The 27063-nt window shown below is 40.6% G+C and overlaps 1 protein-coding gene across 3 annotated transcripts in view; it reads right to left on the bottom strand.

Annotated features, from left to right (window-relative positions):
* Positions 1–27063, bottom strand: part of ZNF609 (zinc finger protein 609) — a 228760-nt gene that overhangs the window by 30726 nt on the left and 170971 nt on the right. The window lies entirely within an intron of this gene.

Below are 27063 nucleotides of genomic sequence, written 5' to 3'. Positions count from 1 at the left end.
TTACTTCTCTTGGGGAAGTTAGCTGCTGTGTTATGAGGACACTGACGTAGCCTACTCTATGGAGAGGTGCATGAGGCCAGAGACTGAGGCCTCCTGCTAACAGACACGTAAGTGAGCCAACTTGGAAGTGATCCTCAAATAAGCTTTCAGATGATAGCAGCCTAGTTGACATTTTGACTGCAACTTCATGAGCAATCTTGAGACAGAATCAGCTACTTAAGCCACTCTTGAATTGCTGACCCCCAGAAATTATAAGTTTTAGAATGCTATATTTTGGGAATAATTTGTTATACAACAACAGATAACCTAGAATAGCGTTTTATCCTAAGCAGACAAAGAATTCATTCAACTTATTCCTTCCTGGAGCAAATATTTACTGAGCCTCTATTATTTGCCAGGCATTATGGTAAGTATTGAAGTTATAAAAAACAACTAAGAAGATACCAAGGTCCATTTCTGGGCTGGGAGCAAATATTTATTAAGAGCCTACACTGGACTAGGTACTGGAGAACAAAGATAAACAAGGCCAGCTGCTTGCTCTCAACATAAGGGACTGAAAAACAGGTTAGGGGGAAGAGGTCACATGTGACTGAATACACCAGTAGCTTTGAGTTTTCAAATGGAAACATCCGTATTTACCTATATGCTGCTTTTAAATCTTGTTTCAATCCTAACTGCCAATCCTGGTTGATGTTGACAACTACCCCCTGAATAAAGGGCAGGTTAGCATGCAAGTCTCCCTTTCCCTCTTTCCCTCCCTCCCTCCCTCCCTCCTACCTTTCTCCCTCCCTCCCTTCAACAAATGAATACCTACTTTGGCTCAGAGTATCTGGGATATAGGCAATGCACAAAACTGACAGCTCTTGCTCTTATACAACTTACACTCAAGTGTTGGGAGACAGACAACAAGTAAATATATGTTAGACAGTGGTAAGCCCTATGGAGATAAACGAAGCAGGAGCAAATGAATAAAGAATGTGAGGGATGGGATGTTGCTATTTTATAAAGGGCAGTCAAGAGAAGCCTTATTGAGCAGGTGACATTTAAGCAGAGAAACCTGTGTGTGCCATGAAGAAATTAGAAGGAAGAACATTTGAGGCAGAGGAAAAACCAGGTACAAAGGCGCTGTAGTGGGAATGTGCTTGGCATGTTCTCAGGAAGTGCAAAGCGGAGTGAGACTATAGTGGAGTAAGTGAGAGAAAGAGTAGGAAGAGATGAGGTCAGAGATGAGGGCAGCCCAGATCATGTAGACCAGGGGTTTACAGACTTTTAATGTAAGGAACCCATTGTAAATATTTTAGCCTTTGCAGGCCACACAATCTCTGTGGTAACTTCTCAACCCTTTGAGCACAGAGAGTCACAGACAATACATAAATGAATGGGTTATGGCTGTGTTCCAATGAAATTATAAAAACAGGCAGTGGACTGGATTTGGCACTTTGACTGTAATTTGCAGGCCCCTGATATCGACAGTGTAGCACCTTATAGGGCAAATAATGGAGGCCAGAGGGGAACAGTATATGTATGCCCAGGCTTTGGCCTCAGAATGTATCCTTCACTGAAACAAAGCTATAAATGAGAGTTAACTGAAACACTTCTATTGATATTAAGCACTCAAAGGTTATTTGTTGAACAGATAAACTGAAAAAGCAGATTGTCTGCAACCCCAAATAACAATTATTTATCTGTTTCTATAAATAAATGTGTTTTTTAAAAATTTATTTTATTTATTTTTGGCTGTGTTGGGTCTTCGTTGCTGCGCACGGGCTTTCTCTAGTTGTGGCAAGCAGGGGCTACTCTTCCTTGTGGTGCACGGGCTTCTCATTGCGGTGGCTTCTCTTGTCCCGGAGCACAGGCACTAGGCGTTTGGGCTTCAGTAGTTGTGGCTCACGGGCTCTAGGCACTAGGGCTCAGTAGTTGTGGCGCACGGCCTTAGTTGCTCCACGGAATGTGGGATCTTCCCGGACCAGGGCTTGAACCCGTGTTCCCTGCATTGGCAGGTGGATTCTTAACCACTGTGCCACCAGGGAAGCCCAATAAATGTTTTGAAAATAAAATTAACTTTGGAACACAAGCCATTCATAAATTGAGGACTCAACTCAATATACAGAGGATATTTTAATCTTTTTCTTCATGACTCAGGGACATTATTCTAGATATGATTATCTGTGGTGTGGTAAACGAATGTCCTTTTAAAGGTTACTGAGGCCTTAAGGGTTAATGACTCTATTAACTGTGATCAGACTTCTCTGTTGAGTTTTTGTGTTTTGCTTTTCAGTCTCCTACCTGGTTGTCAGCAGTCACTTTTTGTCATTAACATGTCTACCTTTTGCAGTAGTAGTCATTTCCATATTCCGAACCTCTGTATCACATCCAACTTGCTTCTTATAATCTACTTTAGATGAGGAAATCAGGGAGTCAATACTAACGTAGGTCTATCATCAGGCCCTATAGGTCCTCTTATCTGACTTCACGGCCATATACATTCCACATGCATTAATTCCATGATTCTCTTAAGAGTCTGTTATATTTGGAATGCAAAGTCCATGGGGAAAAATTCTATAGGTATTAGCCAAAGGAATCAGTTAGTCAGACAAAACCATTTTTGGTAACTCCCTACAACTAATTTGTCAGTGAGCTTTGAATGCAGCGTGGGGTGTATGTGATCAATGTCCAATAAACAAATTTTTAAATATTGAAGACTTGTTTTTATTCCCCTTTTAAGTGTGTTACTTCTACCAGCGGGTAATGAGGGTCTCAGTATAGGTGCCAAGAATGCTTAGACATGGCAATAAAATGAAACATACATCTTTAAGACTCTCTTAGACAGAGAAACTAAAAAACATTGCTTAAGGCAGTGGTTCTCAAAGTATGGTTCAGGGATGTCTGGCAGTCCCAAAGACAGTTTCAAGGGGTTTTGCAAAGTCAAAACTATTTTCATAATAATATTAAGACAAATCTGGCTTTTTATTTTCATTCTCTCATGAGTGTACATAAGAGTTTTCCAGAGGAGGCATGACGTGATATTTTGACAAATTGGATATAGAAGTACACATGAGAATCCAGAGTGTCTCCTATTAAGCTGAACACTAAAAAGATTTGTAAAAATGTAAAATAGGGCTCCCCTGGTGGCACAGTGGTTGAGAGTCCGCCTGCTGATGCAGGGGACACGGGTTCGTGCCCTGGTCCGGGAAGATCCCACATGCCACGGAGCGGCTGGGCCCGTGAGCCATGGCCGCTGAGCCTGCGCGTCCAGAGCCTGTGCTCCGCAACGGGAGAGGCCACAACAGTGAGAGGCCCGCGTAGAGCCAAAAAAAAAAAAAAAGTAAAATAATGCTACTCTTCTTACTAAATATTTTTGTTTTAGAAACTGTAGTTATTTTCATAAATATGGTACCATGTAAAAGGTTTATTATTGTTATTTTTAAATAGATTAATAAATATATGTATTTTTTAAACATCTTTATTGGAGTATAATTGCTTTACGATGTTGTTAGTTTCTGCTGTATAAGAAAGCAAATCAGGGGCTTCCCTGGTGGCGCAGTGGTTAAGAGTCTGCCTCCCGATGCAGGGGACACGGGTTCGTGCCCCGGTCTGGGAAGATCCCACATGCCGCGGAGCAACTGGGCCCGTCAGCCAAAATTACTGAGCCTGCGCGTCTGGAGCCTGTGCTCCGCAACAAGAGAGGCCGCGATAGTGAGAGGCCCGTGCACCGCGATGAAGAGTGGCCCCTGCTCGCCACAACTAGAGAAAGCCCTCGCACAGAAACGAAGACCCAACACAGCCAAAAATAAATAAATAAATAAAGCAAACTGTCAACAAGTAAAAATAAACACTATTATAAAAAAAAAAAAAAGAAAGCAAATCAGCTCTACGTATACATATATCCCCATATCCCCTCCCTCTTGCGTCTCCCTCCCACCCTCCCTATCCCACCCCTCTAGGTGGTCACAAAGCACCAGCTGATCTCCCTGTGCTATGCAGCTGCTTCCCACTAGCTATCTATTTTACATCTGGTAGTGTATATAAGTCCATACCACTCTCTCACTTCGTCCCAGCTTACCCTTCCCCCTCTCCATGTCCTCAAGTCCATTCTATTTTTAATAGATTCTCAGTTTTAATTTCTGTTATGGCAAATATCAATAACTATAATATCAATAGATATAAACAAAAGCTCTTAGAGGTCCTTAATAATTTTTAAGGATGGAAAGGAGTCCTGAGTCTAATAAGTTTTAAAACTGCTAACTTAAGGGATACAACCCAAGCATTATTTTACTTCTGCCTTTTTATAAAGATGTTAACTAAGCTGCTGCTATCTTCATGCTGGAAGACAGAAAGTTGGGGACCAGCCAGTTCTACCACTCCTGTCAGTTTTGCCTTGTGGGGATCCACTTGCCCAGTTGGAATTCTCCTAAGTTATGAGAATTTGGGACCCTGAAGAGAGGTAACTGATGATCTCTAAAGGAAGCAGGGAATTTGGAGCATAACGAAAAGGGATCATGGGCTGAAAAAGGAGGAAGCAGAGCTGGCTTTCTGTGGCATCTGGATATAAACCAGTCACCATGGCCTGTACATTCTGCCTTTGAACTCTCTCTGAATAATATCTTCTTCCCCAGCCCCAACCACAACCATCAGAATCCAGGTCCTCATTAACTCACCTCTAGATTATTCTAACAGACTTTGAATTACGCTCTTAACTCCAATCTTTAATTCTTTCTGTCAATCCAGCCAGTAAACTACTGTCAGATTAATCTACCTCAAACAGTGCTTTCATGCAATGAGCCAGCAAATGTATATTACTTATTATACTCCATCACTGTGCCAAGTGCTAGTAGAGATTCAAAACTTTCACTTAACTGAAAATCTTATTCTATTTGCAGGGAGGGAAATGAATATGTATCAAATCATTATTTAAAAAAATATGCTACACATACTGTGGTATAGACATGCAGTGTGACAGATCAGAGAAAGAATAGGTAGGATTTTGGTAACTCTTAAGAGGATCTGGGATGAGCTTGGTACACATAAGGAAGAGTGAAACCATGTGATAATGAGCTGAGGCTACGTGTTAGAGAGCAGGAGGAAGATCTGAAGAAGATAGTCTAATACTTCATGCTAAAAAAAATACTTGTTAATTACTGATTGGTACACTAATGCATTAAAATAAATTATAGGGCTTCCCTGGTGGCACAGTGGTTAAGAATCCGCCTGCCAATCCAGGGGACACGGGTTCAAGCCCTGGTCTGGGAAGATCCCACATCCCGCGGAGCAACTAAGCCCGTGAGCCACAAATACTGAGCCTGCGCTCTAGAACCTGAGAGCCACAACTACTGAGCCTGCGTGCTGCAACTACTGACGCTCACGTGCCTAGAGCCTGTGCTCCTCAATAAGAGAAACCACTGAAATGAGAAGCCTGTGCACTGCAATGAAGAGTAGCCCCTGCTTGCTGCAACTAGAGAAAGCCTGTGCGTAGCAACGAAGACCCAGTGCAGCCTGCACAAAAAATAAAAATAAATAAATAAATTATAGATAGAAAATAAGATAAAAACTTTTGATTGGTGTGCTGGGTGGCTTAATTTGCCCTCCCCCAATAGCTGCTGCTCAGCACTCTGTTTTCTAAATATGGTATGAATGAAGGTTATGGTTTTCAGTTTGTTTGTTTGTTTGTTTATGGCTGTGTTGGGTCTTGGTTGCTGTGCACAGGCTTTCCCTAGTTGCGGCGAGCGGGGGCTACTCTTTGTTGCGGTGTGTGGGTTTCTCATTGCGGTGGCTTCTCTTGTTGAGGAGCATGGGCTCTAGGTGCGCGGGCTTCAGTAGTTGTGGCATGTGGGCTCAGTAGTTGTGGCTCGTGGGCTCTAGAGCGCAGGCTCAGTAGTTGTGGCACACGGGCTTAGTTGCTCCGCGGCATGTGGGATCTTCCCGGACCAGGGCTCGAACCTGTGGCCCCTTCATTCGCAGGCAGATTCTTAACCACTGTGCCACCAGGGAAGTCCTCTTTTTGTTATTACTTGATTCGTTTTACACAATTCTCATGCCCATCCCCCCACAGTCATTTTTATGTTTAATGTAAATAAACAATACAAACATTTTTGTTTGTAGTATATTATTGTTTTGATTTCATGTATTTTAATAAACATATATAGTATTATGTCACAGATTTCATTCTGGGTTTTTTCTTTTTTCAACTTGGCACTATGTTGTTAAGAATCATCTATATTTTGCTATATTGTATCTAACCCATAAGGTTATTTGTAATATCCATACCTACCATTTAATAATCAATATTTAATGAGTTCTTATCAGTAGTTAGGAGCTATGGAAATATACAGAAATAAAAGCCATGGTCCCTAGCCTATCTTACAATCCAGCTGGAACAGATAAACACACAAAAAGGTAACAGGCAGCAGCTGATAAAGACAGAATAAAGTTTGGTTGAATGGCCAAATGAACTATATCTTACTATATATTTAGTGAAAATATGACATATTTAGTGAAAAAGGAGAGATAGGAAGGATGTAGTATTTGGATTTAAATGAACTGATACGGTGCAGTTGTAAAATGTTGTTTATCATTTTTACGCTTTCCTCTAGATGGTGCTAGAACAACCACATTGTCTTTTTTTTTTTTTCAGTACGCGGGCCTCTCACTGTCGTGGCCTCTCCCATTGCGGAGCACAGGCTCCGGATGCGCAGGCTCAGCGGCCATGGCTCACGGGCCCAGCCGCTCCGTGGCACGTGGGATCTTCCTGGACCAGGGCACGAACCCGTGTCCCCTGCATCGGCAGGCGGACTCTCAACCACTGCGCCACCAGGGAAGCCCCACATTGTCTTTTATAACTCAAGTTTCCTTTAACATTATAAAGAGTAAGAGGTAATTTATGACTCATTAACAACTTGATGGCTCCTCTACCAATTTTATTGCCTTTTGGCTTGCATCTTGGATAGTGGGAAATCCTGGACACTGCTAAGAAATTTAAATCACAGACAACTTAAACCCCAATGGTTTCTCATCCAATCTACAAAGAACTATTAATTCAAAGCAATGTACTATTTGTGTGTGTTTGGGGTGGAGAAGTGGGGTTGAATAATTTTCAGTCTCTGCTTCCAGGAAACTTATAATTTAGAATGAAGGGACAGAATTCCTAATATAAAGCAGAAGACATTAGCACCAGCAAACGTTTACCTCTACTAATCTAAAAGATCACAGAAGTAACAAGGGTAGGTTAATGAATATTCTAACTTGCCTAAGGAAATAATGGGTTCTTTAAAGATTAGTAATAAGTTTTAAAAATTGGCTTCAAATAAAGTTATTGTTGGATATACATATCATAGCTCCCCAAAACTGTTACATCAGGCATCTGATATATCCAGATGGAAGCCCTGTCTAGGAACAGCCATAGTGTGCATTCCGTACAGACTTTCAGTATCTCATGTAATATGGGGTATAATGATAGAGAGATGTGAACTGAGCTCTAAGATTTCATGTTATAAGGATTTTTTGTTTGTTTTAAAAAAAATTTTGAATAACCGAACTTCTAGTATACAGAGAGCTTGGGATGGTGGTGATGGCAGTGGTTAATCAGAGAGTAAGGTGAGAAAGCTAATATGTAACATGTGAATAGAAGCGGAACACTTTCTACTTCCTCCCTGTGAGGGCAGCATCTGTAGAAAACTACAGTGTTGGTGTCTGGAGAACACTTGTGACAAACTTCTAACCAGGCCCTCTCTCTCAGTTATCACTGCCAAAGCAGCTCACAAACCTTTAGGTCATCCTATGTCCTTGATGTGTCAATGATGCTTTCTCCTCATATAGTCCAAGATTAAAAGCTCATGTTACATTCTTTCCCCTCCAATATTAGTGATTAACTGGCTGGGCACCCCCTCCCCCAAATTGAAAAGAAGCTGAGCAATGGCTCACTGCTCCTAACTAATCCTTCATAATAACAGGCACCTATTGTAGCTACCTGGTCTCCTGGTTAAAAATAACTAGGCTGAAGAAGAGCTGCTGTGGTCTGCGGAACTCTTAGTACATGCTATTTGGTGGGCTAGTTATTTGCATATTATTTATTTAAAGATACTTCAGCTACAAGATTTCCTGAAAACAAGCTCCCATATACAAAGCAAATGTGAAAAAACAACTCCACAAATTTAAGAACCAAAGCTGTCTTTTTGGCATTATATGGCAAAAATGTGTCAAGGTATAAATTTCTTTTCATTCTGGCCCATTGAAAGTAAACAGGACTAGCGTTAGGCCAAGTTGTTTAAGATGTTCTTTGACTTAGTGAAGGTTTACATTTCTGAAGTAACCAAATCCATCAATCTTCTTTGTGATTTCTTCCATTACTTTCATGCTAAGCCTTTTTATCTAAAAATTTGGATATTTACTTATGTATTATTTTAACTGAGTGGCTTTACAAAAATTAAAAAAAAAACACATACCTAAGAATCCTCAATATATGTGTGTGTGTATTTATAAACACATACATGTACACACATAAAAACTTATTTTTTCTACTTTGGAAATTATTTCTTTCTTTTTTTTTTTTTTTTTTTGTGGTACGTGGGCCTCTCACTGTTGCGGCCTCTCCCGCTGCGGAGCACAGGCTCTGGACGCGCAGGCTCAGCGGCCATGGCTCACGGGCCCAGTCGCTCTGTGGCATGTGGGATCCTCCCGGACCGGGGCACGAACCCGTGTGCCCTGCATCGGCAGGCGGACTCTCAACTACTGTGCCACCAGGGAAGCCCAGAAATTATTTCTTTATTTTTATTTTTCAAATTCTTTTTTTAATTAACATATAATTGACAAATAAAATTGTCAGATATTTAAAGTTTACAGCGTGATGATTCAAGATATGTATAGTTTTATATAAATTTATGTTAGGTAGTGTAAGATGGGTCTGTAAATCAACTTTTTTCCCTCACATAAGGTTTCGCCAATAGCTATTACTAAAAAATCCTTTTCATTTCCCTTAGTTTGATTATAAATTAGGGCCTGTTTCTGGACTGTCAAATTGGTTCTACTGAGCCACTGTATATGCATGTAAAAAATGAAAAGTAACCCATGTTCCCCCCCCAAAACCCCAATGATGTTGTATTAGAAGAGGTAACATCTACATCTTTTCCCTATATAAATACTTAGCAGGTACTCGGTAACTACTGAACAGAATAAATAACCCCAATACTGGTTCAACCCATCAAGGCAGGGTTTGGACAGGCATCAGATCTCACCTCTGGTTGATGAGATGACAGCAGAATAGGAACTTCTCAACTACTTACTTAAAAATTTCACTTCCTGATTATCTACCCAGTGTGGTTCACCAAATTTCCAGCAGCATGGGTACGTGTGCATGCACATGCAGGTTAGAGTTCAGGGAAGGAGTGTTGGTAAGCCTAAGTGACAACATCCTATATAGCAATAATGAATTTATGGTATTAAAATGTAGTGTAAAGATTTAGATTTTTTTTGAACAACAAATACAACAAAAGGGGGTCTTATATTTCTGATGCTTCATTTCAAGTTAAATTCTACTTTTTCAAAATCATCTAAGGGTTAAACATTGACTGTAAAAATCCGACACGTTTTATTACACTGGGCTCATATTTAAAAGCAAATATCTGAATTTGTCCAACCAAAGCTGCAGTCAGTTCAAACTCTTGCCTCTTATGTCCTGCTGTCAGACAAAATTTGTTGTATGTTTTGCAATAAGTATCCATCTTCCCCTTCCATCTGTGAGATGAACCATCAGTAGCATCCTAGACCTTAACCATCATGACACACTGAATATGCCCACTCAGTTAAGATTTAGACTCCAATATAATCTCACTAAAGTTGTTGAAGAGGTTTCCCAAATCCTAATGATACAAAAAGATGCTTAGTCCCACACACAATGGGTTAAATCCTTTGTTGCTTTCTCTGATATATTTTTCTTTTGGTGGGGGGAGTGGGGTGTACATTATTTCGGTGAAGGCTTGATGGCTTTTAAGATAATAGTTTCCATTTACTGTGTTTAAGAGTCTTCCATATATTATTTCATATTTAATCCTCTGAACAACCCCCAAAGTATTATCATTCCCATTGTACAGAAGAAGAAATGGAAACTTAGAGCAATTTGTTCCAATGTTACATAGCTAAATAAGATGCAAAGCCAGGATCTGAATCTAAATCAGTCTGGCTCTAAACTAAAGCCTGTATTTTTAACTATGCTGTCTCGCAAGATGAGGATACACTTTCTTGGTTCTCAGCAGCTCACATTTTCAGGTGCAAAACACTAAATAGTCCATGTACTGTACTTGAGAATAAAACTGTGGACTAGAGTGAAAGACATCAACACCTGTAGGTTTATTTTTGGCTGAGAAGCAGGTTATTGATTTTATGTTTGACCTCTCTCTACCAGAGAAGAAATAGAAGCAGCAATAAAACTGCATGCTGGTGGCAAAGGGGAAAATATATGGAGCAGAAGAGGTAAGAAGCAAAAAGAAAATGCCAAAGTAAGCAAAAGGCACCAAGAGGATAGAAACAGAAAAAGAGTAGGGGACAGAAACTCAAAAGTCCAAAGCTTCAAGGCTATTATGAAACACATACAGTCATCCCTCAGTATCTTCAGGGGACTGGTTCTAAAACACATCCCCCCCGGCCCGCCTGCCCAATACTAAAATCCGAGGATGCTCAAGTCCCTTTTATAAAATGGCATAGTATTTGCATATAACCTATGTACATCCTTCCACATACCTTAAATCACCCCTAGATTACTTATAATACCTAATACAATGTAAAAGCTATATAAATAGTTGTAAATAAAATGTTCACAGTTGCCAGTGAGTGGTAAATTCAAGTTTTGCTTTTTGGAATTTTCTGGTATTTTTTTTCCTGAATATTTTTGTTCCATGCTTGGTTGAATCTGTGGATTCAGAACCCGTGGATATGGAGGGCCATCTGTAATGTGTTTCCTTTGTCAGTATTTTGTTGATGATATGAGAAACAAAGCTTGGTTCTTAAAGAGCTGCAAAATTTCATAAGTATCTTTTTATAAGCCATTAAAAAAAAAGAATGTAACAACCTAAATCAATCATGATACATCCTTAACATGGAATAATGTGTAGTTATTTAAAATGTTATAGGAGACCATTTAATGTCATGGGGGAATCCTCATGGTATTTTCCTCTATAAACAAAGAAGATTACAAATATACAGAGACGGGTACCAATTTGTTAAAAAAAAGAAAAAGTGTATGTATAACATAATGAAATCACAATAGGAGCTTTATCTCTGGGTGATTTATGATTTTCTTCTTTGTGATTTAGGATTTCTCCTTTTTCTTCTATTCCCAAATTTCCAACAATAAAAAGCTGTTACTTTTTTTGGGGAACCATCACTACTGTTTCCAAAACTTTTTCATCACCTGAAACAGAAACTCTCTAACTATTCCCTCTGCCCCATAGCACCTAGTAACTCTATTCTCTCCTTTCAGTTTCTATAAATTTGTCTATTCTAGATAACTTGATATAAATGAAATCATACAATATTTGTTCTTTTGTGTCTGGCTTATTTCACTTAGCAAAATATTTTCAAGGTTTATCTACATTGTAGCTTGTATCAGAATTTCATTCCTTTCTATTGCTATTCCATTTTAAGTATATACCACATTTTGTTTATGCATTCATCTGTTGATGGACACTGGGTTGTTTCCATCTTTTGGCTATTGTGAATAATGCTGCTATGAATATTCGTGTACAAGTTTTGTTTAAACACCTGTTTTCAACTCTTTTGGGTACATACCTAGGAGCAGAATTGCTAGATCGTTTGTTAATTCTATGTTTAACTTTTTGAGGAGCCACCAAACTGTTTTCCACAATGGTTGCAACATTTTATGTTCCCACCTGCAGTTCACAAAGGTTCCAATTTCTCCATACCTTCTCCAACACTTATTTCTCCATTTTTAAAATAAGGTCACCCTAGTGGGGTGTGAAGTGGTATCTCATTGTGGGGTTTTTTTTTTAACATCTTCATTGGCATATAATTGCTTTACAACGTTGTGTTAGTTTCTGCTGTATAACAAAGTGAATCAGCTATACATATACATATATTCCCATATCCCCTCCCTCTTGTGTCTCTCTCCCACCCTCCCTATCCCACCCCTCTAGGTGGTCACAAAGCACAGAGCTGATCTCCCTGTGCTATGTGGCTGTTTCCCACTAGCCATCTATTTTACATTTGGTAGTGTATATATGTCAATGTTGCTCTCTCACTTCGTCCCATCTTACACTTCCCCCTGCCCGTGTCCTCAAGTCCATTCTCTACATCTATGTCTTTATTCCTGTCCTGCTCCTATGTTCACCAGAACCATTTTTTTTTTTTAGATTCCATATATATGTGTTAGCATACGATATTTGTTTTTCTCTTTCTGACTTACTTAACTCTGTATGACAGACTCTAGGTCCATCCACCTCACTACAAATAACTCAATTTCATTTCTTTTTATGGCTGAGTAATTGTATATATGTGCCACGTCTTCTTCTCATTGCGGTTTTTTTTTTTTTTTGTGGTACACGGGCCTCTCACTGCTGTGGCCTCTCCCGTTGCGGAGCACAGGCTCCGGACGCGCAGGCCCAGCGGCCATGGCTCATGGGCCCAGCCGCTCCGCGGCATGTGGGATCCCCCCGGACCGCGGCACGAACCCGTGTCCCCTGCATCGGCAGGCGGACTCCCAACCACTGCGCCACCAGGGAAGCCCCTCGTTGTGGTTTTGATTTGCATTTCTCTTATGATTAATGATGCTGAGCATCTTTTCATGTGCTTATTGGTCATCTGTATATCTTCTCTGGCAAAACATCTATTCAAGTCCTTTGCTCAGTTTTGAATTGGGTCGTTCTGTTTTTTTGTTGTTGGGAGGTAGGAGTTCTTTATATATTCTAGATATTAATTCATTATCGGATATATGATTTGCAAATATTTTTTCCCATTCTGTGAGTTGTCTTTTTCATTCTCTTGATAGTGTCTTTTTGATGAACAAAATGTTGTAATTTTAATGGAATCCAATTTATCTATTTTTTCTTTTCTTGCCTGTGCTTTTGGTGTCACATCCAAGGAACCAAGCATTACATTTTACATCAGTTTTAAAAAAATGTAATTTTTAAAAAACATCAGGGGAAAAAGTAGTTGCTAGTAGTGGGGTAGAAAATGTAGGAGGAGGTATAGTTTATTGCCTCTCATTCTGAATACATTATAATACAGCTTAAAACAAAGATTGTTTTAAGTGTCCAAATTCTTCCTCTTACTAGAATATGACCTGGTAGAGGAGCTCTTGGTCCTAAGGTACGTATAAAAGTTTCTCTACATCATAAATCAACTATACCTCAATAAATAAAAATAATTCAAATCAACATTAAAATATGTTCTGGGGAATACTATGAAAATCACCATAAGAAGGATTACTTATGATTTTGTAAAAAAGATTACTAAAAACAGATTAAGATCATGAAGAATATAATTAATCTGTTTAATGAAAAGTTGTAGAAACAAGAATAAATCTACATGCTGTTTCTAAAAAAAAAAGCTTCTTTACTTCAAACTTTCAACTTACCAACTTTCATAATGAAAACAAAGCTACCCACTGGATAAAGAGCTCATCAATTTGGCTCACCAACTACAGATGGCATGTCAGTGTACAGTGTCTACTTTGGACTTAAAAACTAGTACACTTGGCAACAGCCCTTTGGTATTAAATAGTTTTGTACATTTTATGCAGTTTACAATTGACCCCCAAGACTCACATCTTAAGATAAGCTCTGGTAAAGAGACTTGTTCCTGGGTATGTAAACACCAGTTCTACCATCTGTTATTTTAAAAAGATCCCTGTTTCCATTCTTTGTTATTCTCTCTTTTTTTAAAAAAAAACTTTATTTATTTATTTATTTTTGGATGTGTTGGGTCTTCGTTGCTGCACACGGGCTTTCTCTAGTTGCAGCGAGCACAGGCTACTCTTTGTTGCAGTGCATGGGCTTCTCATTGCAGTGGCTTCTCTTGTTGTGGAGCACGGGCTCTAGGCGCATGGGCTTCAGCAGTTGTGGCACGTGGGCTCTAGAGCGCAGGCTCAGTAGTTGTGGCACATGAGCTTAGCTGCTCCACGGCATGTGGGATCTTCCCGGACCAGGACTCGAACCTATGTCCCCTGCATTGGCAGGCAGATTCTTAACCACTGCGCCACCAGGGAAGCCCTCTCTTCTTTTTTAAAAAGCTTGTTACCTTAGAAAAAGAGCTAAGCCTAATGTCCAGTGCTAATGGGAGTGGTTAAGAATAAACACTAATGGTTGTTGCTGACACTTTTTACACTGGTACCTAATTGTTGTTCAATTTAGTCCTGTTCTATATAAGCTGAATATACCTTCAGCCGTGCTCTTTTCTTTGCTTTCCTGGTAGAGTCCTCTTTACTCTTCCCAAGCCTCTTTACAGGCCAAAGGACCTTTCAGCCACCACTAAATGATCAAGAGCCTGCTAGTGGGCTCTGTGTAGTTCCAAATTCTTTCTAAAGGAGAAAGACAGACATGCTTGTTTACTGACGTTAGGGGTGAGGGCAAGAAGGAGGAGGATGTATCTGCAATGAATCTCAGCTCCCAGTCGATACTAGTTTCAGGTTTTCTAGTCCTTTCTAGAGATAGGGGTAGAGGAAGAGATCATAAGAAAATAAATCAGTCACAGTTTCTGGAAACCTGTAAGCATAGCTGCAGCTTGGCCTGCAGCAATATAGTACAGGAAACTGGCTAGGACTGAGAGAGGAGGGAGTTATAAGAGGGTGTCTGTGAGGAAAGGTGGTTTGGAACTGTGGGTACTAGTACCTCTGTGGAAGCCCCAACTAGGGGAATGCAGGGATTGCTCACTTCCCATAGCTGGTCTCTGGTTTATTATTGTCTAATATTTAATCTTGCCAAGGGATTAGAGATTATGCAAATTTCTGAGCACTGTTTCTTCCAGGACAAAAGTTCAAATCACAGATACAGCGAGAGGGTGAACATAATCAGAAATTCACAAGAGTGAGTAGCATTCAGAGATTTTGAAGAGACTAGGGAAAATTAGGACCATCTGTGGTTCATCTACCAACTAAGATTTTTTTTCTAAATGGGATGTTATCTGAAAACTAATTTTTTATGGGTTTGCCATGTAGTAATATCAGGAACTTTGGTAAAGAGCACCATATTTCAAGGAAAACTCTAGTCCCAAATCTGCCTACTTCAGTGAAAATTATTAGAGAGAATGTTTTGCTATGCTATAAATTCTTATGTCTTAACAAACTTCATGCAGGCAGAACATAACATCAGCTTAACAGCAACATTTCCAGGTTTTTATCTCACTTACCCTGGCAATCCATTCATCTACAAGTCATGGATTTGACTGTAGGGAAGGATCAAATCATGCATGGACCTTTCAAAACCAGAAACCCAAAGGCAGAAATGTGATTATTACTCCTTTAGAGAGAATACTTCCAAAGAGAATCTTAGTAACGGGTTCCTGGTAAAGGGCTTCCCAGGAGCCCTTTACTAACATTCTAAGTAGAAATCTGTGAGGTTATCCAATAAAACAATTTGGGATAAAGTCTTCTCCAGAAATGTTTGAAACCTATGGAGCAGTGGTTCCCAACTTGCTGTACACTGGATGCACCTGGAGATCTTTAAAAACTACTGACACCTGGCTCCCACCTACATCCACTGTGATTTCGTTTAGCTAGGTGAGACCTGAGCATCATGGCTTTTTAAATCCCTGCCCCACATTCTAATGTGCAGCAAAAAACGTTCTGGGAATGACAGGAAACAAAAATTCCAAACCCTTATTTCTGGGATCTTTTGGGGCAGAATGAGCCAAAGAAAGCACAAAGGTAACACCCATCATCCTGGAACCATTTTCACATGACTATTGTATTCTCTCTCCACAGATATTCAGGTACAAATATAATAGACGCCAGCTGAAACCATTATTAGGCAAGTACCAATTTGGGGAGTAGGTTAGGTAGATCTGATGCTGCTAAAACTCTAAGCAGGAAAGGAAAACTATATCCTAGTACAGGTTAGAGATGTAAGGCCAAAGTGGAACATCCACCAAATGTAAACCACTCCACCCCCAGACTGTGGGGACCAGGAGGCTGGGGAGGAAAGCTAAAGGTCTGATATAGCTCCTCCTCCTACCTACAAGTTCTCACACCATGGAAACTGTGTAAGTGTAACAAAGTCTGGTTTACCACACCCTGAAATCTCACATCCTCCCTTTCCTCTTGGTAAGGTAACCACACAGTGTATACCCATAGTGAGAGGTGGCTCAGCAGAGGCCATCATGCCTTCACCTGTCCAGCTACAGTCCTTGTCTGAAAATCACTGGGAGTAAGAAGGAAGGTATCATCTCAAGGGGCAGCTCTGAGGAAATACTTGCCTGGGGCTGAGATGGAATCACACTTGTCCACAGTTTTACTGCTTTATGACCTAGCAGGAAGAATCAGGATAAGAATATAGCTAGGGGCTAGCCTACAAGAGGTACTTTCCCTTTCAGCCTTCTTCAGCTAGAAGCTGAGAGATGTAGGTAAATGCTGAAGCTTCTTTTCTTTCCGGTAATCTCCACTTGGCATTTTCAAGGTTTGTTAACAGAGTAGAACTGAACCACACTGAGGCTCTCAGTGCCAAGGAGATGGGAAATAGTAATGTAGGAGAGGAACAGCTGGGATCAGAGGGTGGATCCTCTTCTGCCCAGACGGGCTTGGGAAGCAATGCTTCTCTTTGTGCAGTTCTTGATTTCCTTCCTTTCTCTAACTTGTGACAATAAGTATTCTAAAATTTTTGATGGCCTCTGTTATGGGTTGAATTGTGTCCCTCCCAAAAAAGATATATTGAAGTCCAAACTCCCAGTACTTCAGAATGGGATCTTATTTTGAAATAGGGTCCTTACAGAGACAATCAAGTTAAAATGAGGTCATTTAAGTGGGCTCTAATCCAATATGACTGGTGTCCTAATAAAAAGGATAAATTTGAACATAGTGACAGACTCACTCAGAGAGAAGGAAATGTGAAGGCACACAGGAAAAAGAAAGTCATGTGACTGGAGTGATGGCACCTACAAGCCAAGGGACACCAAGGACTGCTGGCAAATACCAGATGCTAGAAGAGGCAAGGAAGAATTCTTCCCTCAAGCCATCAGAGAGAACACAGCTCTGCCAACACCTTGATTTCTGACTTCTAGCCTCCAGAGCCATGAAACAATAAATTTGTTGTTTTAAGCCATCCAATTTTTGGTACTTTGTTATGGCGACCCACTAATACAGCCTCAAAAGCAGACTGGTAATGATTAAACAAGTCAGATTTTACTTCAGCCTCAGTGAATTACTGCCACTAGCCAAGGAGATTACAGTCTAGGTCAGTGGTTCACCAGTAGGGTGGGTGGAGAACAGTGGTGATGGCAGCAAATCGTAAATCTTGGGGAGCTATTTCACAATAAACATGCCCAAGCTCCATCCTGAACCTGATGATTCAGAATATGAGTGTGGGATAGCTAACATGTATTTTAAACAAGCTCCTCAAGTGATATCACTGACTTGCTCTGATTTTTTACCACCCCCCAACTGAGTAATCCTAAGCTTAAATAAAAGGATAAAACTTCAGGTCTTTCCCAAATTGATCTGTAGACTCAAAATCTCAGCAGGTTTCTTTTTTCCCCAAGTAAAAATCTACAAGCTGATCCTAAAATCTATATGGAAATGCAAAAGGTCAAGAATAGTCAAGGCAATCTTGAAGAAGTATGATAAAGCTGGAGGACTTACACTATGAGATATGAAGACGTATAAAGCTATAGTTATTAAGACAGTATAGCATTGACACAAGACTAGATGGATGGATGACTGGAATAGAAGAGAGAGTCCAGAAATAAACCCATTCATATGTCACTTGATTTATGACTTATGTGACACTGAACTGCAGTGGGGGAAAGGATGGTCTTTTCAATAAAGTGCTGGGTCAATTATGTATCCATATGAAAAAAATAGAATATTGACTCTAAATTCACATCCTAAAAAAAATCAAATTCAGATACACTACAGATCTAAATATGAAATGAAAAACAATAAAGTTCTCAGAAAAAAAATACAGGAGAATATCTTCATTATTTCGGGAAAGGCAAAGTTTTCTTAAACAGGACACAAAAAAGCACTAACTATAAAAGAAAAAAATGATAAACCAGACTTTATAAAAACAAAGAACTTCCATTCATGAAAAAGTAGGAAACAGGAGAAGATATTTATGATACATATATCTGACAAAGGACTCTTAACCATATTATACAGAGAACTCCTAACAAATCACTAAGAAGAAAACATATAACCCAATCCAAAAATAGGTAAAAGATTTGAACATGTACTTATAAAATGAGATTTCCAAATGTCCAATAAGTACATGAAAAGATGCTTAATTTCATGACTTATCATGGAAATGCAAACTAACACCACAATGAGATACCACTACACACCAACCAGAATGGCTAAAATGAAAAAGACATAAGGTCAAGTGTTGGCAAGGATGCAGAGCAACCAAGATTCTAATTGGAAGTAGGAGTATAAATTGGTTCAGATACTTTGGGAAACTGGCAACATCTATTAAAGCTGATCATATGCCTACCTTATGATCTAGGAATTCCATTCCTAAGTGTACACAGAATACAATATATTTATATTTCTTTTTTTTTTTTTTTTTTGCAGTACGCAGGCCTCTCACTGTTGTGGCCTCTCCCGTTGCGGAGCACAGGCTCCGGACGCGTAGGCTCAGCGGCCATGGCTCATGGGCCTAGCCGCTCCGCAGCATGTGGGATCTTCCTAGACCAGGACACAAACCCGTGTCCCCTGCATCGGCAGGCGGACTCTCAACCACTGCGCCACCAGGGAAGCCCCAAATATATTTATATTTCTATAATAGAAATACGCAGAATAGAATATATTTCCCCAAAAGACATGTACAAAAATTTTCACGGTGGGATTTCCCTGGTGGCGCAGTGGTTAAGAATCTGCCTGCCAATGCAGGGGACATGGGTTCGAGCCCTGGTCCGGGAAGATCCCATGTGCCGCAGAGCAACTAAGCCCGTGTGCCACAACTACTGAGCCTGCGCTCTAGAGCCTGTGAGGCACAACTACTGAAGCCCGCAAGCCTAAAGCCTGTGCTCCACAACAAGAGAAGCCACCGCAATGAGAAGCCCATGCACCGCAATGAAGAGTAGCCCCTGCTCCCTGCAACTAGAGAAAGCCCATGTGCAGCAATGAAGACCCAATGCAGCCAAATAAATAAATAAAAATAATAATAAAATTTTTTTCCACAGTGACATTTTTCACAACAGCCCCAAACTAAAAACAACCCAAATGTCCATCAACAACTGAAAGTAAGTAGTGTTATATTCACATTATATTCATGAAATACTGTAAAATAATGAGAATAAACAAAGTACAACTACATGCAACAACATGGATGAATTTCACTGGCCTAATGCTGAACAGCTACAAGGGTATACAAACACGTAAGAAAGTACATACTCTATTTATGTTCAAAATGTGTAACACTACTCTTGAAAATTCAAGGACCTGTATGCCTATGATTTGTGCACATACTTATTTTTTTTTTTTTTTTTTTTTTTAGTTTTATTTTATTTTATTTTATTTATTTTTTGCGGTACGCGGGCCTCTCACTGCTGTGGCCTCTCCCACTGCGGAGCACAGGCTCCGGACATGCAGCCTCAGCGGCCATGGCTCACGGGCCCAGACGCTCCACGGCATGTGGGATCCTCCCAGACCGGGGCACGAACCCGTGTCCCCTGCATCGGCAGGCGGACTCTCAACCACTGCACCGCCAGGGAAGCCCACATACTTATATTTATATTATTGTTAAATAAGACATATTAATGAAAAACAAAAAGGAAAACTTTGGGTTCGTGACTCCTGTAGATCAGTGCCAGGAGCAGCTGAAATGCAGACTAGTTCTATACTTCAGGCAGTCTGTGCAACCTCCAGGGTGGCAGACCAGTCTAATATCTAATGCAACAGCATCTGGGGGTGGCGGGGGGGCGTTCCTACTTTCTTCATCCATTCTTTCTCCATATTGATACTCGATTCTGGGAGATTTTTAAAATATAACAATTCTAAGGAGCAGGGTAAAAACTAAAAAGCAGAAGGGAGCTTGTTTAATGGGAAGATGCACTGTATTTCAAGTGTATTGAATGATATGGGAAAAGTTTCAAAAGACGGGAATAAGCGGAGTCAAATAAGAAGGCGGCAGGTTGTTCATGAAATTAGTTAAGGGCTAAAAGTTTCATTTGATTATGAGATCAGTGGGGGTAGAAAATTATTTGATAGCAGTCTTTCAGGCTTTTTTTAGACATCCTAAAAAGAAAACAGAGTACAATTTGTGGGAGGGGAGCTACTCAATTTCTCCCCGCAGCCTTTTTATCATAGACCTTGTTGCTATGGAGAAGGCCATGAAGGCAGCAACTAAGGGAAATAAAGGCTCTGGCAGGAGTAAGCATAGGGATAGCGGTTTAAACAAAAATTCCTTATGTAATTAGCAAGTAACAGGGCCTATAAATCACCCACTTTCCAGTTTTTCCTAACCCTTAACCCTCAAAAAGTACTTGGGCCTGGTTTGCCACTATAATTTAACTCAAATACAGAGAAGCCTAAATGGGCCTAACAAAGCCTAAGGCTGGCAGACAAAACACATGGCCATTTAGCAGTGCTGCCTCATGCCAGTGGGAATCAGCTACCTACCCATCCTATCCTGGGGAAATTATCGCCAGCTGCCTAAATTATAAAGTTGATGCCCTATGATTTCTTTGTTCTGTAAAGCCTAAGGGAGATGGGATAATGAAGTAGCAGAAGAGGTAGAGAACAGCCTCTCGTTTCACAGAATAGTCAGAGACACAGAGGGGGTGTGGAGAGAGAGAAAGAGAGAAACAGAGAGAGAGAGAGAGAGAGAGAGAAGGAGAGAGAGAGGGAGAGAGAAAATCTCACTGGTATCAAGAAGCAGCAGCGGCGACCTGCAAGCAAAGCTCTGCCTGAACTGGTCTGAAACTCCTGCTGTGGGAGAAAAAGGCTAGTTGCCAAGTTTGTTAACAGCTTCTGCCCATCATTGTTATAGCAGCTTTATCCATCAGGGCAGGGCCAGGACCTGTTTTCTTTTTTTTAATAAGTAAATGTATTTATTTATTTATGGCTGCATTGGGTCTTGGTTGCTGCGCGCGGGCTTTCTCTAGTTGTGGCGAGCGGAGGCTACTCTTCTTTGCAGTGCGCAGGCTTCTCATTGCGGTGGCTTCTCTTGTTGCGGAGCACGGGCTCTAGGTGTGCGAGCTTCAGCAATTGTGGCATGCGGGCTCAGCAGTTGTGGCTCGCGGGCTCTAGAGCACAGGCTCAGTAGTTGTGGCGCACGGGCTTAGTTGCTCCGCCGCATGGGGGATCTTCCCGGACCAGGGCTCGAACCCGTGTCCCCTGCATTGGCAGGCGGATTCTTAACCACTGTGCCACCAGGGAAGCCCCAGGACCTGTTCTTAGCAGTGTAAGCACTGAAATGGGAGGGTACAACATCTTCCAGCAGATCTCGCCACAACCAATGATTAACAAAGACAGTTCCCTCTTCTGTCCCACACAAATGATCACAGAATCACAAATATCAGAGCTGGAAGGACCACAGAGATATGCAGTCCAATCTCCTCATTTTACAAATGAGCAAACTAAATATCAGACCAGTTAAATAACCTTATCGACAGGGCAAGAAAACTCGAAGGTCTCTAATGGAGCCTTTTCCCCTTGGAATCATGTGCCAAAGCTCAATCAGTCGGGGCTAGTGATTAGATCCATTTTATACCAGAACTATATTTATTGCCTAGGTATCACTTCCGGGGTTCATACGTAAGTACCAGGAACTAAATTATTTGTTAGAGGATGGCATTAGTAACAACATAGGTCTGTCTTTGAGCCCATCTGAGAGGGTTTTGTTACTGAAATACCAAAAGAATCTCATTTGAAACAACCCTTACCTATCTGGCAAGCCTGCAGCCTGGCCAACTTAACTGCCGGACAGTCCTTTGCTGGCAGGCAGGGAGGAGGTGGGTAAGAGTGCACAAAAGAATCTCTTTCCTTTGGAGATTAGTTTATTTTGCAATTGGCAAAATGAAACTCAAAAAAGGCTGTAACAAATTTTTCTTTAGGGCTTCGGGATTTAAATCTATGACGTGGACAGGTAACATAATCCACAGGGGTGTTCAAACACGTAACTGCCCTAAAGCACCCCCTGGGAGTAAACTGCTAGGTGGAAAGAATGTGTTGGCTGTTGTTCTGTGTAGAGGAGGGGCTAGGAGAAAGTAAGTGTTGATTTCCCCAATGTTTCCTTTGTGTGGCTGCCGTTGCCATGTGGTGGGTCTGTTGCTATGAGATTTGTGGTGCCAGACAATGGCTGCTGGCTCTTTATGACTGTGCTATTTGGTAGAGCTGTTTCTGCAGGAGTCAGGCTAGTAAGCAATTGGCTACGCAGTGGAGAAACCCTGGTCACTGTACACCATCCCTCTCCAGGTAAGTGCTGCCTGAGGCAAGACTCAAGGTGAAGGAGTGTTAATTATAGCCAAAGAAAAAGAAAAATCAGTAGCTGAGAACCATCTTAACTTTCCAGTACAAATACCTAAAATTAGATATTTCATAGTTCACACAAGTACTTTCCTACATCAGAATCACACAGAATAAACCAAGGGTAACTATCAAGGTTACCATTTCCATGAAAGATTAATGGATAGCCTCTTCCTGTTAGGGAAAAGGAGAAAGACACCCACAGTCGGGATCTGTAATCAGATGACGATGAAGAACCGCTGAGGCAGGTTCTCGTGGAGCTACCACAGGCTAACTAACTTCCTGCTAAGCAAAACCACTGCCTATTACTCTGATAATGAGAAAACTTTGTCCCACAGACCAAAGTACAGGGCTCAACCACAGAGTTTGAAGCAGGGCCAACTGTTCTGCTAGGTAACAGGAGCCAGAGTACACAGAAGTCACCCTGGCTCTGTGTAGCTGTCAGCTATTTACTCACCCTCATCCTTCTCCCATAGATTACTTTTTCCATCTCAGAGCAAATACACACTTTTAGAGTATATGTAATTTCAATACCACCTAGCCCCTATGATATTCAATATGGTAAACCACTAGCTATATATGAATATTTAAATTTAATAAAATTTATAATTCAGTCCCTCAGTTCCACGTGCCACATTTCAGGTGCTCAATATCATGTGTCCCAAGACTATCATTTTGGAGAGCATATTTCCACCACAAAAAGTTCTACTGGACAGGACAGATCTAACCCAAGCCCCGATAAATTAGAAATCTAAGGCCAGGAGAAGTTCAGAGACTTATCCAAGATCACATGGGTAGCTAAATGCACAATCTGTTCTGGAATTCAGCTCTCCAGACTCTAGTTCAGAGATATTTGTTCTGTACTACTATGGCTTTAGGGCACTATTATTCCTTAAAACAATTCATCTCAAACAGCTGCAGACACTCCTAGTTGCTGGACTAAAAATGTATACCCTGATGTGGAGATGGGGACGCATAGCCTTTCCATGTTTTATTGTGCACATATATGACAAAACCTTTACCAAGTGCAAAAACTGAAAACTTTCTCCTCCTCACCAAATCATTAAGCTAGAATTCAGCTGTGGAGGATAAGGCCAAGCTTATCACAGAGCTTTTCATACCCTCCGGAATACAATGGAGTTGCACTCACTTCAGCTTCAAAAATGGGGTCTTATAGCACTACAACTTCTGTCTTTCTAACATTTTGGTAAAGGAGACCAGAGAAAAAGAATTTTAGAGATGTTGTAAGAGGGATTTCTACATGGAGTGGGATGGTGAACCTAGATAAATGATTATCAAAGCTTTTTTTTTTTTTAACAGCAGAATCCTCTTCAAATATAGTCTTATAAAGGAGCTTAACATATAAATCACCCAAAAGTAGAACCGCTCTAGGTTGCATCTGGTTGGGTAGCAGAGATGGGGGCTTCAGTAGCTGTGGCACATGGGCTCAGCAGTTGTGGCTCATGGGCTCTAGAGCTCAGGCTCAGTAGTTGTGGTGCACGGGCTTAGTTTCTCCACGGCATGTGGGATCTTCCCGGACCAGGGCTCGAACCCGTGTCCCCTGCACTGGCAGGCGGATTCTTAACCACTGTGCCACCAGGGAAGCTCTGAAACGATTCATTTTCAAGATGCCATAGTCAACTAGTATTGGATCCATGCTGATGCCAAGGTTTAAGCCATAGACTCTAATAACTTAAAAGCTGGATATGTCCTTATTGGTCATCTAGTTCAACTATACTTAAGAGATGAGGTAACTACAGTCCAAAGAAGTTAAGGAAATTGCCCAAGATCACACAACAATAGTGGCAGAGACATAGAGGTCTCCTGATTTTCACTCTAGGGCTCTTTCCACTATACCACAAATTCTGTCTAGAAAGCACATTTGCTGAAGTAAAATATATCACTAGTGATGGCCTTCGACTTAGTGCTGTAGTCTAGAAAGGAGAACCTGTAGCATTTCCTGGAATTCTTGTCTAATAAGTCAGCTTTGCCTTCCTTTAAAATGCCGTAGAAGCCAGTAAGCAATTTTGCCTCAACAAAAGTATATGTTTCCAGGACCATGGGTTAAGGTAAGATCTGTGAACCAGAAATAGACTTTGAACCTGTTATTTTGATTTGAAGTAAGGTGGGACAAAGTGAAATCGGGGGAATCAGACCTCTGCATAAATGCTAAGAATGTGTCTTAAAAAAGCCAAGGATGACACTCCAGGTTATACTTGGGTCTTCTTAATAGTCCTAAGGTTGAGCCTAGTTAAGGAGGATCTTTGGAGTGCTGGCTGAATCGCAAATAGCCTAAAAAGGAGATGGGATCTGCAGGACTTTCAAAATGCCTCCAAGGCAAGGTTTACAGTGAGAGATAGCAAAGAAAGCAACAATGCAGGACAGGTAAGCAAAGAAATCAGGAAGAATTGAGGTCATGACCCCTACACCTGTTCTCAGCAAGGTGGCTCAGTTCTATAGGAACCGCAGGATCCTCCATTCCCCTCAGAGGCCAAGCATTCATAGCTTCTCTCTAAGCCGTAAGGGTTTTTCAGTTTGAAGACGGTAGTTTGCCAGGCAAAGAGACAGAAGGTATAAAAAGTTGGGGTAGCAGACAAAAAAACCTAGAAGGCTGGAAGGATTTTTTAAAAAAGTATCTGTATATAGTTCTTATCATTAACTTGAAAACTGACTCAGTACACTCGATCTTATAGATCTGCAGAGAATGATCTTTGCAGGAAATCTCTGTTTAAAGATGAAAGGAATGTGAACCAGTTCTGATCCTAATTCAGACCTTTGCCCACAGACAGTTCAGGTGAAGGCTCTGGGACGGCCAGAAAGCAAAGTAGAGTATATCATTGCAGAACAGTTCTCTTTCCCTTGGGATGAAAGAAAAAGAAAAGAGAGGTAATGAGCCCTGAAATACAACATGATAAGTGGGAGAAAATATGGTATTAAACGTAGAGGACTAACATCTTACCGGTTTAAATAAGTTACAGTGATCTTAAACTTGGTGAAAGTAATATTTATTCTGAGTTTCAGAGAAGGTATAGAATTCTGGAAAGTATCTGATTTTATAATATCTATTAGATATATATTAACACAGATTCAGAAATGACAATGAGATGGTGTAAGCATCCATTCATTCAAATAAATATTTGTGAAGGCCTACTATAGATGCCAGCCATTAAGTACTGGGGATATAATGGTGAGCAAAACACAGTCTCTGAGCTCATAGAACTTTTGGAACAGTGGAAGAGACAGACATTAACAGAAAAATACAATTATATACAAAATTGCAAATTGTGATAAGTGCCGTGAAATAAAGTACAGGGTGCATTGAAAGTGTGTAACAGGGGAACTTGGTGATAGGCCGCCAGTGACAACCAGAGAGTCTTTCAGAGCAAACAATTAAAAAAAAAAAAAAATCTGTGCTAACATCCCCCTGGCAGGGACGGAGAACAGGAATCCTCAGATAAAAAGGTAACCATTGTTCTCAGGAGAGTGAAAGGGTTATTAGCCTCACTCTCAGAGTTTTTATCGGGTCCACATACATAAAAAGCATACTGCCCTTGGAGAAAGTCACTACCATAAAGACGGGAAGAATACAGTAAATTGGCAGAAAATTGATGTTTTCTATCTTCAGTATATTGAAGCAAGAGGCCCTGAAGTTTGCTTGGTGGCACAGAGCTGTGATCTGGATATGTCTATCATTCCAACAGACTCTGGCTGTTTAGATATTTGGCCATAGGCAGATGACATTTTTAAAATCAGAGATAGCCACTTGTGATTTCCAGATTGTATATTGTATACACACATACAGAGTCAACCTCTAGGTCAACCTGTCTCTTTACTGTCTCTACGTCAGTTTCTAACACAATAGGATTATTTTCTTTTTCTTTTTGCATTATGGTCTCAGGCACACAATAAAACCTTATCAGCAATGTTATTCTGAAGGCTGAAACTCTACTATATTGCTAACAACGAGAGAGCCAAGAACACAGAATTCTTAACCTGTATCACATCAGCACCTACTGCATGGAAAACCTTAAATAAATACTGGATCACAGCAAAATATTCAGAGAGGCAGATTGGTTTTTATTGAAATACTAGAATGAAATGCCTGAATTTCCACAGGCAGACTGATAAGATTGCTTATGATCATCAGAGATAATTAGCTGTGCTCCTCTGGGCCTCTAAACTCCTCAGAGTGGGGATGCTTTGAAAGCCTGGTTACTAATGCAGAGACATAATGGGACTCTGAGGACCAGCCTCTCTAACCACACATTCTTTCACAAGGACTTGGATTCTTTATAAAAAGAAGGTATACTGAAATCAAATCACCGCAGATGGTACCAAGGGATCTGAAATACCTGGTTAAGTCCTTTTGCACTCCTAATTTTTCAGGTTTACAAACTTTCAAAGCAGAAGAGATTCTGTTCTCAGGGGCAAGTAGAACATACAAG

Source organism: Mesoplodon mirus (genome assembly GCF_964341445.2).
Source record: "Mesoplodon mirus genome assembly, chromosome: 4".
Lineage (NCBI taxonomy): Eukaryota > Metazoa > Chordata > Mammalia > Artiodactyla > Ziphiidae > Mesoplodon > Mesoplodon mirus.
Note: the sequence above shows the minus strand (reverse complement) of the source record. Positions and strands in the feature narration are given on the sequence as shown.